This window comes from Cryptotermes secundus, unplaced genomic scaffold (assembly GCF_002891405.2).
Source record: "Cryptotermes secundus unplaced genomic scaffold, Csec_1.0 scaffold868, whole genome shotgun sequence".
NCBI classification, from domain to species: Eukaryota; Metazoa; Arthropoda; class Insecta; order Blattodea; family Kalotermitidae; genus Cryptotermes; species Cryptotermes secundus.
The window spans coordinates 132757-148554 of NW_019745096.1; the positions used below are offsets into that span (position 1 = coordinate 132757).

The 15798-nt window shown below is 46.9% G+C and overlaps 1 protein-coding gene across 1 annotated transcript in view; it reads right to left on the reverse strand.

Moving 5' to 3' along the window:
• LOC111874988 (methyltransferase-like protein 7A) overlaps positions 1-15798 on the reverse strand; it is a 211416-nt gene that overhangs the window by 114858 nt on the left and 80760 nt on the right. The window lies entirely within an intron of this gene.

The window sequence follows — 15798 nt, forward strand, 5'->3', positions numbered from 1 at the left end:
AACGATGGGTCCAAGTATTGTTCTATTATTGAATGTGCATTCGTTGCAACGGTAACGTTTTTACCGAGCCGTTGCCTAGCAACATCATGAATTTTACAAAACCGTTGCCTGGAAACAGCCGGAGGATACATGTACAGACACACAGATTGATGAGAGGGATTTATGAATTACGCCGTTGAGATGGGCTCAGGCGCCATGATATACATACCGGGTTCCATAAAGATTGGTTTAGGTCTTCGGAAGTCAATGAGGATACACAGACAGACAGCATGGAGATTGCATGCGCTCACTTTTATTGTTTTCAAAATAAGGAAAGTAGGTTAATAAAGACTGAATGTGATAAAGGTAAAACACTGCCAGACATGGTCACTTTCTCATGTTCCGCACACTAACTAACTAACTAACTAACTAACTAACTAACTAACTAACTCCATGGAGCATAGTCATTCTTGAGAAGCCGCCCCAGCGTTTTACGTAATCCGAAGGTTCATTGCTTTGCTCATAAGAGCCCGCCACCGGATCCTATCCTGGGCCAGCTGAATCCAAAGCACACTCTCCGATCATGTTCCTATTATTCAAATATTCGTGGTTTTTCTCGGTAGCACCGAATACGGCAGTGGAGAGTAATATTATAAACGAACAATGGATTCCAAAGGATATGCAAAAAATGAGGCGTGGCCTACTCTAAGACACTATCCTGGCGTTCGTTTTAAGTGACTGAGGAAGACCATGATAAAGCTGAGTTCAGTAGAATTTCGAAGTTGATATTTCATGAATACAGATCTAATACTTTACGGAATAATTAAATTTGCTTGGCCATATTTCTTTCATATTATCCTAACATCTAATACTAGGTCTTCCCAGTTGCCTCTTAACTTCAGGTTACAATACCAAAGCTCTGTATGCAGTGACCCACGGCCAGTAGACACAAGAGAATATTCTTTTTGCGAGTCGCGATACCGGGTGGACTAGACACGATGTGAGGCATCCTGAGGTGCAGGCCGACAACACAAGAGGCCCGCAACCATTCGCTCCGGATGCGTGGAATTTCAAAAGGAGCGGGAGTGTACAGATTAAAAGGAATCAAGTTGATGAAGGGATGGAGGGAAGGGGGGAGGGAAGAAAAGGGGCGAAAGGGATAAGAAGAAGACGTGAATGAAGAGAAGATATGACAGCTTGATTATTGCACGGATGTCATCCGCTACTGAACACAGCTGGGAACTAACAGCGATCTCAAGGTCCCAGGTTGGAGTCCAGGTGCTCGTGAGTCAGGACGCAGAATGCTTACGTCGCGTCTGTCCGTCCACATGTTTCATCTTCGGAAGCCCACATAGAATAAAGATTAATTTTACCGAGGAGTTTGGCGCAGTGTTAACACTCGAGAGGTGCTTAGTTCGAATCTTGGCCAGGAAAAGAATAACCTTGAAATCTTCTGTAGTTCCTTCAGGCAAATGCTGGGATCATGGGTTCGAATATTAGTCGAGGAATGGATGTATATGTATGTATTGGTCTTGCGACGGGCTGATCCCCCGTACAAGGAGTCCTACCGACTGTGTATAGGATTACGAAATTGAAAAATGGCCAAGGCCTAACAAAGGATAGTAGAATCACTGATGAATGAAAATGGCCGGGGCATAAAGGTGAACACTCCAACTCCAGTTAGTGCTAAGATCAAGAATACATGGATCTATGCACCCACTCCCCCCTACTGCTTCATGGCGTGATGCCTAGTTAAGGTAAAAAACGTAAAGCTATCCCTGTAACAGGCAGTGGAGGTCCATAGGTTTGTGAGACGTTGAGGCTCCCATATTTTCTAGACAATCGGCTCACAGATGGCAGTGAGGTTGTCAGTCTTACGCGCCGGCCGCCCTTTACCCTTCACGAAGATTGCTGGTACTCATTTCTGTTAGAGGTTGAGTCGACCCCAGGGCCACAGTGCTGCTGGAAGGATTAGGTAAACTGAAACTATCCACCTCATCAGGATGAGAACCCGCGACTTTCCGGCTTGTAGCATAGTGCCTCAACCAACTACGCTACCGGGTGCTCCCATGCTTAGTTAAGCACAGGAACAACTTTACTTTATCCCGCGTTTTCTTACGGAGAAATTTCTTGGCGTAGATGTCTAAACATCTCTGTTACAGAATCTATGAAGTTCAATAAGCTGCCAAAAGGGCACATCTTCTGAGAGAGTGGAGTGAGCGCTTTCCTGTCGATGTTCAAGCTGAGGCGAGTGTACGCAATGGAGACATCCACTGGCCACTGAAGTTTGTCAGTCTGAATTAACCGGCGCAGAGCACGGCGGAATTCGTTAGCGAGTGACAGGATGCCCCACAAACACGTACACTAAAATATAATAGCTGTCGGTATAGCGACTGCCTACGGGCTGGATGGCCGAGGGGTCGGAATTCGAGTCCTTGTAGAGTCAAGAATTTTCTCATCTCCACGTGGCCAAGACCAGCTGTGGGGCCCAGCCAGCCTCCTATCCGATGGGTACCGGGAGCTCTTTCCCCGGGGGTAAAGCGTATGGGGCGTGAAGCTGCCAACTCACCTACAACTAGTGCTGAGGTCAAGAAAATATGGGTTTATACATCCACTCCCCCATGCGTCTTCATGGCGTAGTGCGTAATTAGTCAAGCACAGGGACAACTATGGGAATATGGTGCCTTATTTGTTCATGGCAGAGAAATGTCATGTAATGGGGTACATGTCCCCCAAAAATGTTATTTCAGACAACTCGCAGTACTGAGCCATTGATCATGATACTCATTTAGGAGTCACTGCATCTTCGAATCTTCTACTGTGTGTAGGACACTCGCGCAACCAAGACACATCCACCCCCCACCCCTAATTTGCGGGTGGAAAGAAGTCAAAACTGAAAAATAGTATATATAGGTATTATAACAAGACCAAGAATGGCTCAGTGGAAATAGCGACGGGACAAGCGATGAACGGTCGAGGTTCGAATCCCGACAGGGGCGAGATTTTTCTCTTTTCCACTTCCCCAGACTTCAGACCGCCACTGGGGCCCATCCAACCTCCTCTATAATAGATACCTGTCGGGGATCTTCCCCGAGAGCAAATCGGCCGGAAGGTGAAGCCGACAAATCACCTAACTTCAAGGTTAAGAGAGGTGGAGCCATAACTCCACTCTCCCATATGCCATTACGGTGTAGTACATAGGGACACAGGGACATGAGCTTTGCATGATTACTAACCGGCAAGGGGTCCAGGTACCTTTGTCAGTCCTGTGACTAGGTTATGTCTTGAATGGTGGAGGGTTCCGGGTTCGATTCCAGGCACCGCAAGAGATTATTCTCTTCTCCACAGCGCCCAGAACAGCTCTGGGGCCCTCCCGGCCTCTATATATTGAGCACCGGTGAGTCTTTCCTCTAGAAAAGGCGGCCGAGGCGTGAGGCTAATCACGTACCTCCATCTACTGCCGATGTTGGAAGTGAGTGTAGCCTTGTCTCCAGTGCTCTGTACGCCGTTGCGGTGTGCTTAACGTAAGCTCAAGTACAGCCTTCTCTTCGCCTTTTCGCTGATTTCACGTGTTTAGGTAAGCATGTAAATAGGCCACAAATGGGAGTAAAACGGTTGTAATGGATGTAATACGTTTTCTATGTCTTACACTAGGTAGCAGCACAGTCCAGCTTCATGACAGTTTGTGTAGCAGACGCGCATGCGCATGTTCATAGTTTGGTTTGAGTAGTCAAAATGGTGACCGTGTTTCGGGAATAAATTACCGAAGAGCTGTGTTCTGTTGTGCGTTTTCTATGGACAATAGGACTCAATGCAAAGGATATTCATAAAGAAATGTTCTTGTTTACGGTGGGAAGTGTTTGTCGCGTAAAGCGGTTCACATCTGGGTCGAGAAATTCTCTCAAGGACGTTCGAAAGTCGCAGAAGATGCCGACCAGGTGCGGAAGTGGCTGAGACAACAGTTCAAAAGGCTTCTATGCAGTGGTAAAGCTATGGTACAAGTGTATCAGTGTTGGTGGACGATAGGTCGAGAAATAAATATTTGTATCCAGGTTCGAATGTCACATGTTTTATATCCATTTGTGACCTATGTACTGACTCTCTCTTGGTGTCTAAGGTGGCGCCAGGCAGAACCTATTAGGTACAGTGCTCCACTTTACGTGTGCGGGACTGTCCTCATTAGCGCGGTAACAATTACCACCACTACTGGTGACCGGGACGGCTTATTGCGGCCCGCGTTTGAAGATAATATCGGCAGGTAGAGAGCAGATCCCTGTACAGTGTCGACCCCTATCAGTCTCACTGCGAAACATTTAAGTGGAAATTGTCTATGTAAACAGCCATGATCCTTGTCTGTGAGAAGACCGTCCTCCGGCAGTCCCCTGCCTCGCTACCATATGCAACACACAACTACACTGCGCAGAAGGTAGCGACGGGATGGACGGCCAGGGTTTGATTCCCGACAGGGCCACAGCGTGCAGACCGGTTTCTGTGATCCACCCAGCCTACTATCTCATGGGTATCGGAGTCTCTTTCCCTGGGGGTAAGTAGGCCGAGGTGTGAAGGTGACCACTCATTTCCATCTAGTGCCGAGCTCAAGAATGCGTGCAATTATACCTCCTCACCCCGGTATGATCCATAGCAAAACAAACAAACTCCGTGACTTGTAGTCCGCAAGGGAACTATACCGAATAGCTTAGTGTTTAATTAATTAAGCACAGAGAGAGGTTTATTTTTTTTTTACCTTTTGCAAGCGGTAGCGTAGTTCGTTGAAGCACTATGCTACAATGCGGAAGGTCGCAGGTTCGAGTCCCGATGAGGTCACTGAATTTTTCAATTTACCTAATCCTTCCAGATGCACTATGGTCCTGGAGTCGACTCAACCTCTAACAGAAATGAGTACCAGGAATCTTCGTGAAGGGTAAAGGGCGGCCGGCGCATGAGGCTGACAATCTTACCGCCATCTGTGAGCCGATTGTCTAGAAAATGTGGAAGCCTCGACGTCTCACAACCTAACGAGCCTCCACGGCCTGTTACAGTGATACCGTTACCTTTTTTTACAACAAGTGGGAATATAGTGACCACTTGGCTTTAAAGTGTTAAAAAGTGGAAATCGAACTTAAAATGCATTAATTTGTGTTTTGACTTGAAACAATAATTTTTTAAACTACATATAACACATCATGAAAGTTATCATTCAAGAATTAATGTTTAGTGGTAATCAAAAGTGAATACGACACAACTGTTCTGCTATGCCAGCGTTTCCTAACTTGCTTTATACAACACTGTCTGTAGTCTTGCATGGGTGTGAAACTTGGTCTCTGACATTAAGGGAGGAACACAGACTGAGGGTGCTGAGGAGAATATTTGGACCGAAGAGAGATGAAGTGACAGGAGGTTGGAGAAAACTGCATAATGAAGAGCTTCGTAACTTGTAGTCTTCTCCAAGAATAATTAGAATGATCAAGTCAAGGAGGATGAGGTCAGCAGGGCATGTAGCACGAATGGTGAGAAGAGGAATGCATAGAGAATATTGGTGGGAAAGCCAGAAAGAAAGAGGCCACTAGAAAGCCCCAGACATGGTGGGATCATAATACTAAAATGGATCTTGTGATAGGGTGTTATGAACTGGATTAATCTGGTTCAGGATATGGACCAGTGAAAGGATCTTGTGGACACGGTAACGAACATTCGGGTCCCATAAAATTTTGGGAATTTACTGAGTGAGTGAGCGACTGGCGGCTTCTCAAGGAGTTAGTAATATTTCCGTAGTCCTTGCTGACTACCGTACCCGCCCTTTCTAAGGCATGAACTGTCTTCACCCGCTTGAACTATGAGAACATGGGTTCGAATCCCAATCGGGGGCATGGATTTCTATGTGCATTTATTTTGTGTTTGTGTTGTTCTGTGTAGGTAGAGGCCTTGAGACGGGCTGATCCCCCGTCCAAGGAGTCCTACCGACCCGTATAGATTAAGAAACTAAAAAGCGGCCGAGGTCCAGAAGGGGGTGTAGAGGCAGAGAATGTCAGCGCCGAGCGCCATGTTGCCTAGCCCCTAGCGACAGATGGCTTCAGTGGCCGTTAACAGAACGAACACCCAGCGTTGAATGCACAATGAGGCGATCCCTCATCGTCTGGCGGCAGCTCAATCCATCTTACTCATCAGAGAGACTCGAGTAGCGTAGCGGTCGGCGCTCATGACATGAGAAATGTTATTAATATGAATCACTTTAAGAAATATAAACATATCTGAATCTACAAGAGAGAGAGGATAATACATCGAACTTTCGAGACTTAAATACATCGCTACGGGCTCATCTTGCATGACGTCAGTTCGCTTTAACGTCAATCGAAATTATATTATTACGGTAATTTAAGATCTGAAAACTGACGTCAATGTCCCGAATAGCGAAACATTAAAAATAATTCTCCGAAACAGTAAGACAGGTCACATATAAATTTCGACGGAAGCAGATGGGTATTATTATTATTATTATTATTATTCACTACATGGATCTGAGTAGGTCTACATCGAAAAGTATTTTGTTCTTTGACGTGATTTATGTTTCATATAAAAACCAATCCTTGTTACACGTCATGGTAGCCCATAGGTTTGTGAGATGTTGAGGTTCCACATTTCTAAACAATCGGCTCACAGATGGCGGTAAGGTTGTTAGTCTTACGCCCTGGCCGCCGTTTACCCCCCCAAGAAGATTCCTGGTGCTCATTTCTGTTAGAGGCTGAGTCGACCCCAGGGCCATAGTGCGGCTGGAAGGGTTAGGTAAACTGAAATGTCCACTTGATCGGGACTGGAACCCGCGACCTTCCGGCTTGTAGCATATTGCCTCAATTTACTACGCTACCGCGTGCTCCCTTAAGTTTCCTACATAATATCTACATTAAAGTAAAATAGAAGTTATCCATGGGTGTATATTTAGTTTGTAGGTTTTGAGGTTCTGACACCGGCGGTTATGAAGAGTTCTATCTTCTGTAATATGACGCCGTGTAGTCCGTCGAAAGTTAACCTGTAATGCCCTGAATTCGTTGAGAAGTGGGCTCTCAACGGACTACACGGCGTCATATTCCAGAAGACGTTAGATTTTAACAGCATGTAATGAACATATGGAAACAAAACAGACATACTTAGATGTTAACCTGTGTCCTGCTTCAGTCATGCTGCTACTGTTGGGTTATTCCTTCCTTTTTAATCTCTCTATGTATGTGATATTGTCTCCAGCTATCCACGTCTGTAACATACTTCGGAAATCTGCGCGTGTTTTCGGAAAATCTTTGTTAATTGTTCGATGATATTCTTATGTTTGAAAAACTACTGTTGATAGTTCGATAAGACAGAAGTAAGTTTGGAAAACCACTGTTGATTTTTCGGTAATCTTCGCGTGCTTCCAGACAACTACTGTTGATTGTTTGGTAATTTTCGAGTGCTTTCGGGCAACTATTGTTGATTGTTTGGTAATTTTCGAGTGCGTTCGGGCAACTATTGTTGATTGTTTGGTAATATTCGCGTCTTTTCGGAAACTACTGTTGATTGTTTGGTAATCTTCATGACTTTTCGGGAAACTACTACTGATTTTTCGGTAATTTTCGACTGTGTTCAGGAAATTACTCTTCATTATTCCGTAATTTTCTCTTGTATTTGGAACACTAACCTACTTGTCGGTCAGCTTACTGGCAAATGATCTTCCTTTTTGGTCTTTCATGCTCGAGTACTATTACGAACACGATTGGTCGATACGTTCAGTTGTCATTCCCCCGATCATAGGGCCAGCTGCAGGCTCTTCTCCACTGTACCGGAAGGCGTTGAGATATCTTAGTCAGTATAGTGACTGGATACGGGCAGGGAGGCCGGAGTTCAACTCTCGGAAGCGGCAAGAAACTTTCCTGTTCTCCACACCGTCCACGCCAGCTCTGACGCCCACTCAGCCTCCTATTCAACGGACACCACGGGCTGTTTCGCCTACGGTAAAGCGGCCGGGACGTGAAGCTAACCACAAACATTCATCTAATGCTAAAGTCAAGAATAGTGGAGCTATACTTCCACTCCCCATACGTCTTCATGGGGCGGTGTCAATTGCAAGTCACCCAAAGGCACTTCTGTTGTGCACGTAACACAGAAGCAGGGGCGTCAGATGTGTCCGTGTGTAGATGTTCCCGCGATAAATTCTCTTCTCAATTGTCTAATCGCTGCGCTATCTAGCGACGCTTAGAGGCGTCATGTTGCGGACAATTACACAACAATAACAAAACACGACATGCACTAATTGCAACAATTCAGATCATATCGCCACACATGTCACTATCAGGGGTGGGACGCCATCAGAGGCCACACATGGCACCCTATTCTAGAGGTTTAGCTCCCGGTACTTCGCCTGGAGAGAATGCGACAGTGTGAGGAGGGGGATATAGGGGATCCAAGTGTAGGCCAAGAATTCCGAGCCAAAATCACTTTTGTTTTCATCAATGGAAAGAACTTATTTAGATATTTGGCCGCGCCATAGCTCAAATGGTTAGTAGCTGGTTTCCCACCGCGGTGGCCCAGGTTCGATCCCGGGTCTGGTCAAGTGGATTTGTGGTGGACAAAGTGGCGCTGGGGCAGATTTCCCCTGCCAATCTTCATTCCACCAATTGCTCCACAATCACCCTCACCTATCATCTGGGGCTGGTACAATAGGCCAGAAGTGGCCGCAGTACAAGGGACTTAGTCCCAACCCACTAGCAATAAAAAGAAAAAAATGAGATATTTAAATAATTTCAAGAAAATGGTGAGTCGGGGTAGCGTAGTCAGTATAGCGACTAACTACGGGATGAACGACCGAGGGGTCAGAGTTCGAGTCCCGGTAGGGTCCCAAATATTCTCTTCACGTCGTCCAGACCGGCTCTGGGGTCCACTCAACCTCCTATCCAATGGCTACTGGGGGATCTTTCCCCGGGGGTAAAGCAGCCAAGGCGTGAAGTTTACCACTCACCTCCAACTAGTGCCGAGGTCAAGAAAATGTCGATCCGTATATCCATTCCGACCGCGGCGGCCCGGGTTCGAGCCCGGGTCTGGTCAAGTGCAATTTGTGGTCGACAAATTGGCGCTGGGGCAGGTTTTCTCCGAGTACTTCGGTTTCCCCTGCCAATCTTCATTCCACCAAATTCTCTCTCATAATGAGCGAGGGGCAGGTACAACAGGCCAATCAGTGGCCGGCATGCATAGTGGACCCAGCTGGACTCCATACTCCCCCATACGCGCAGTGCTTAATTAATTAGGCACACGAACAAATTTCTTTACCTTTAAGAACTGGTGCCCTTAAATGATTGATACACTTTGAATTTGTTGTACCAAGGTAATTACTAGAGCGTTGCCTTCCAAATCCTTACTAATTCATTATTTATCTATCGCTCCATCACTGAACGCTTTATAGCTTCAACTACTGACAGAACAGTAACACAGAAATCCGCGCCTACGCAGATACCAGGCTCGCCTCGATCCCGTATTACTAGCACTTCTTAGTTTTGAATTTGGGATGCCAGACGCAATTTGAAAAGTTTGGAAACCCCTAGATCACCGTGAATGACATAAGCGTTATATTGATACCCCTACCTACCTAACTAACATATGTCGGGTGCTGCCATCTGTTGGACATGCTAATGAAGAGCAGTGCAATTAACACGCCGTTTGCTTTAATTGGGTGAGTCACAACGGGAAACACCCCCCCCCCTGCATGCCGGGGCCAGTGTAGGTCCTTACAGGGAGCAGAACGCATTGGTTAGCATAGATCGTCAGCAGTCGCTGCAGGCTCACAGGGTAGACCAGTACAGGCCTTATTCAGGTGCTTATTTAACAACGCCGTATCGACTGAGTAACTCTTTCCCTCTCTCGTTCCGACTTCGGAGCATAGGGCTAATTTCTCAGTTTCGTGATCATCTTACAGACGGTAGGACTCCTTGGATGGGTGATCAGCTCGTCGCAAGGTCTCTACCTAAACACAGGACAACACAAACACAGAATAAACACATACACATGCACATCCATGCCTTGTGTGGGATTCGAACCCACGATCCCAGCTTCCAAGCGAGCGAAGACATTTCATGCCTTAGACCGCGCGGCTACTGTGACCGGCAGTGTATAAGAATAATATATAAGAATTCAGTCCGTACCTCACAGGAAACAGAGCCGAACCCACGATCCCGGCTTCCGAGCGAGCGAAGACATTTCATGCCTTAGACCGCGCGGCTACTGTAACCGGCAGTGTATAAGAGTAATATATAAGAATTCAGTTCGTACCTCACAGGAAACAGATCCGAACCCACGGTCCCGGCTTCCGAGCTAGGGAAGACAGTACATGCCTCAGACCGCTGAGCTACCGTGACCGGTTACTATACAGAGCGACATAAATACAGTTAACCCAAAATATTCTCTCGTGTAAAGAGAAACGTTCAGATTTAAAAATGTCAATCAATTAGCAGACTGATCACAGTGGCCGCGGTGTCTAAGGCATGAACCGTCTTCATCCGCTCGAACACTATCGTGGGTTCGAATCCCACTAGAGGCATGAATGTCTGTGTGTCTTTATTCTGTGTCTGTGCTGTCCTGTGTGTAGGTAGCGTCCTTGCGACAGGTTGATCCCCCGTCCAAGGAGTCCTACCGACTGTGTATAGGATTACGACACTGAAAAAGCGGCCAAGGTCAAAGGGCTGTAGACCATAGACAGATAGTCAATTAGTGCACTGAACACGGACGATCTCATTTTGAACATTTTCTTCTTGTAAATTCAGTGCGCAACAAATATACATGTTTTTTTTTTTCCTTGGCACTACAGCCCCAGTGAGCCTAGGCCTACCTCCATGAACTTCTCCGTTCACTTCGGTTTTTCTAGATCTTACACATTCGGTAGGACTCCTTGGGCGGGTGATCAGCTCGTCGCAAGGCCTCTACCTGTACACAAACACAGAAAAACGCTCACACACAAACATCCATGCCCTGAGTGGGATTCGAACCCACGATCCCGGTTTCCAAGCGAGCGAAGACAGTACATGCCAACAAATATACATCTAACGCATATAAATTTCATTTTACCAAGAAATTAACTAATTACTGGGCCACTCTGTACCTACCACTAGGGCCTGAGGGAGGCGAAATTCATCCCGGGCCAACTACAAATATGGGGCCCCACCCCACTCCGAAAGCTATACACTTAAAAAATATTGACATTTTCTATCTTATCCAATGGGTACCGGGGGCTTTTTCCCCGGGGGTAAAGCAGGAAGGCCGTGAAGCTGAACACTCAGCTCCGTCTAGTGCCGGGGTCAAGAAGGCTGGAGCTATACCCCCACTCCCCCTTATCTTCATGGAGAAGTGCTTCATTAAGTACAGAGACAACTTGGATTCTTACGTTTACCTTCACATGTTAGGAGTCGGGGTAGCTCAGTTGGTATAGGGACGGGCTATGGGTTGGACGACTGGAGTTCGATTCCCGGCAAGGCACATTTCTTTCATCTCCACAGCGTTCAAGCCGGCTCTGGGCCGCACCCACCCTCCGTTACAATGGGCACTGCGGGGTCTTTCCCCGGGGATAGAGCGGCCGGGACGTGAAGCCGACTATTCACCACCATCTAATGCCGGGGTAAAGTACAATGGAGCTCTACTTCCACTAGCCCATAAGTCTGCATGTTGTGGTGCTTAGTTAAGTACAGGAACAATTTTGATTTTTTTTTCCTTTCTACCTCCTGCGCCAACTTTCCCCTGCAAGGGCCGCAACCGCGACGGGGCCCAGGTCTATCAATCTGTGGGCGGCCTCGGGTCAACATGTGGGATGCAATTGTCCGTGTAACAACATCTGACCTTGCTGCCCAGTTGGCCTGTGGGGTCGCAGGTCAATTCCTGTCTCATTATTATATCAACACTCTGCCTGCGTCATACGGACGCCCAGTGACTTCAATTGCCGTCTCAAGACACGCGGCGGCCAGCTGAGACTTGTCTTAGGCGGACGTGACTGAAGGAAAACTGTCTCCAGCGGACTCGTAATAACATGGAGTGGAGACCGGCCCAAAAGCCACTCGACAACTCGTCAACGTTTTCTCTCTTCTGCAATGTGACATCGTGTTGTCAGACTACACGGCGTCACACACCGGAAGATAACACTCATCATAGTCATGGAAGGGTGACCTTCAAATCCAGCACCACGTTTTACGGGTAAAAGATAAATTTCCTTTATGCGTAATATGCCATGAAGACATATTGGAGAGTGGAGGCATGGCTCCACCTTTATTGACTTCGACACTAGATGGAAGTGAGTGATTAACTTCACGACCCGGCCGCTTTACACCCGCAGAAAAAGCCCCCGGTGCCCACTGGTTTGGAGGTTTGTGACCCTTAGACACATCCTCTAAATATTAGTGGGAACACGCGGTAGTCTAGTTCGTTGAGGCACGATGCTAGAAGCCGAAAAAGTCGCGGATTCGACTCCCGATGTTGTCATTGCATATTTCAATTGACCTAATCCTTCCAGCCGCACTATGGCCCTGGGGTCGACTCAGCCTATAACAGAAATGAGTACCAGGAATGTTCCAGGGGGCGTAAAGGGCGGCTGGCGCGTAAGGCTGACAACCTCATCGCCATCTGTGAGCCGATTATCCACAAAATATGGGAACTTCAACGTCTCACAACCCTATGGTCCTCCACAGCCTGTTACTGGGTTCACTCACTCGTAGAGCTGAGCCCTTCTTGAGAAATCGCCAGTTGTGCAGCTACTCAAGAAGTTCCCAGCATTTTATGGAACCCGATGGTTCATTACTATGTTCACAAGAGCCCTCCAGCGGTCCGTATCCTGAGCCAAACCAATTTAATCCATACCATACCATCCCATTTCATCTCTCTGAGATCCATTTTAATACTGTCCACCCACATACGCCTTGGTCTTTCCAGTGGTCTCCTTTCTTCCGGCTTTCCCAACAATATCTATATGGTAGACTTGAAAGGATTCTGACGATGGTGTATACTGTACTTCTTTTGGCTTATTTTGGACTTCACCCATCGTCTGGTATGTAAAAGACAAAAAGGAAAAAAAACACGACGTTTCGGAGACAGATTCAGTCTCCGAAACGTCGTGATCTTTTGTCTTTTACATACCAGACGATGGGTGAAGTCCAAAGTAAGCCAAAAGAAGTACAATATCTATATGCATTTCTCCTCTTCCCCATTTGTGCTACATGCCTTGCCTATCTCATCCTAATTATACTTGGAGAAGAGTACGCGTTATGAAGCTCCTGTTACAGGGATAGCTTTATTTTATTATTATTATTGACGGCGCACTCTCCCGACAGTAAATGTGTTGGTATTGGTTTATTCAGATGCCGTGAATCGTAAACTATTTTAAGTGAGGCGGTGGTCCATTGTGGAAGTCAGTACAAGAGGTTGGTGCCTTCACGGCCCGCAGGACTGGAGCACCGCAGCGATTGCTTCCGCTTGACGTGGATGTAACTGCCGACTTTCCGTGAACAAGGAGATCTGATGGAGCGCGAGTAATGTGAGTGTGACAGAGAGGCAGGGTTCCCACACAGCACTCAGATACCCTCCCCCCCTCACCAGCAGTACGTCTCTTGTGAACACGGCAATGAACATTTGTGTTCCGTAAAGTGCTGGGAATTTCTGGAGTGGCTGAGAAACTGCTCACTTCTCAAGAAGGACTCACTTCCACTGTGGACGACATTCGATGCTGCCAACATGGTAAAAAAATTCTCTCCAAGATAAGGAAAGTACCTACATTTTGAATTGCAGATGAGTCAATACAGTGACTAGGCCACAGGTTGGACGGCAAAGGAACTGGAATTCGATTCCCGTCGGGGGGAATAGATTTATATCTCTTCTGTAACGTCCAGACCGGCTCTGGGGCCCAGCCAGCCTCCTATATGTTGGGTACCGGGAGCTGTTCTCCATGAGGTGAACTCTCACCTTCGCTTACTGCCAACCCACTAACACTCACATCTTCGTGGCAAAATTTGTCCCTGTGCTTAATTAATTAGACACGACCCCATGAAAACGTATGGGGGAGTGGATCTGCAGACATACGTTTTCTTGATCTCGGAACCAGCTGGATTTGAGTGGTTAGTTTCAGGCCTCGGCCGCTTTACCCCAGGGTAAGAACCTCAGGTACCCACTGGAGTGGGTGGGCCCCTGAGCAGGGTCTGGACGCCGTGAAGAAAAGAAAATTTTTGACCGTACAGGGACTCGAATTCCGACCTCTTGATCGTCCAGCCCATAGTCAGTCGCTATACCGACTGCCCTATCTCGACACCTCTTGGTACTTAAGCCATAAACGGCTCAATACACCAGCCCCGTATTCATGGACGCTTCTAGGGGGAGAGAAAAGCCAGGCACTTCAACACCTGAAATTCTGGAAACCCCAAAATAAAAATTCTACAAAATATTCAGTTTCAAAAATTAACGTTATTTGGGGGAAAATACGTTCTTATATCATGAATACAGTCATTCAGGCTATTAAAACGTTTAAACTGAAGTCTATACGCAAAATTTCCAGCTTCACCCCCCCCCCCCCAAAAAAATAAANTAAAACCCTGAAATGCCTACGCCCGGACGACAGATGACGTGAATGGTACATCCAATCCAATGAGACAAAAGCACTCCTGGATCCAATTTCTCCACCACAAATCCCATATCAACTGACGTGGGATTGAACCCAGATAATAGTAGTGAGAAACCAGCTGCTACCCGCCTTCCTTCCACTGTTGCGTAATAATCGTGAAAAATGCCTAACTACAGACATTTGAGTCCAAACTCTCTTGTGATGTCACCTACAGACTTGTACATGTATACGCGTACATAGATAGACTCAGTGTTCCTCAGCTAATACGGCCGAACTGAGGCACAAAGCATCCTGTCACCAAGTATTCAACCCCAGGATCATTAAGATCTCTCTTCTTCGTTTGGAGGTGAGTCTGGCCTGCACAAAACAAGTTTGTTTACCACGCAGCTTATTTATTGCCGCGATATCAACAATCCTCACATGTTTTGAAACACAGTCACATTCGCGTTGTCATGGTGATGAGACTGAGGGCGCGTCATCTCCGTTTCGTTCAATAGCAGTCACTTCTTTCACTGTGACCACTGACATAACCCAAAACCAATGGAACAACTTTGCATCCTGCAGGAGTCACTGAAGGCATATACTTTGGTGGGACTTTGTACGTATGTAAACAATATAGTGATGAGAGATATACTGGCAAGGCAGTGGTCGTAGCCTGACCGAAATACTATCCCAGTGAGAGAAGCCGCAAAATATTTCAGTCAGGGAGCACGCGGTAGCGCAGTTGGTTGAGGCACTATGCTACAAGCCGGAAGGTCACGGTTCGATTCCTTATGAAGGCACTGGGTTTTTTCCAGCCGCATTATGACCCGCGGGTCGACTCATTTTCTAACAGAAATGAGTACCAAGGATCTTCCTGGGGGTAAAGGGCGGCCAGCGCGTAAGGCTGACAACATCACCGCCATTTGTGAGCCGATTATCTAGAAAATGTGGGAGCCTCGATGTCTCACAACCTTATGGGCCTTCACGGCCTGTTACAGGGATAGATTTTATTTTTTTTAGCTGGTGTCAGGTGGGAGAACCGCCTCTGTGGTCTAGTGGTCAGCGTTTCTGGCTACAGATCCACGGGTCCGGGTTCGACTCCCGGCGCTACTAGATTTTCTCTGAGAAGTAGTGGGTCTGGAACGGGGTCCACTCAGCCTCGTGATGATAATTGAGGAGCTACTTCAAGGAAATAGCGGCTCCGGTCTAGAAAATCGAAATTAAGAACCCTG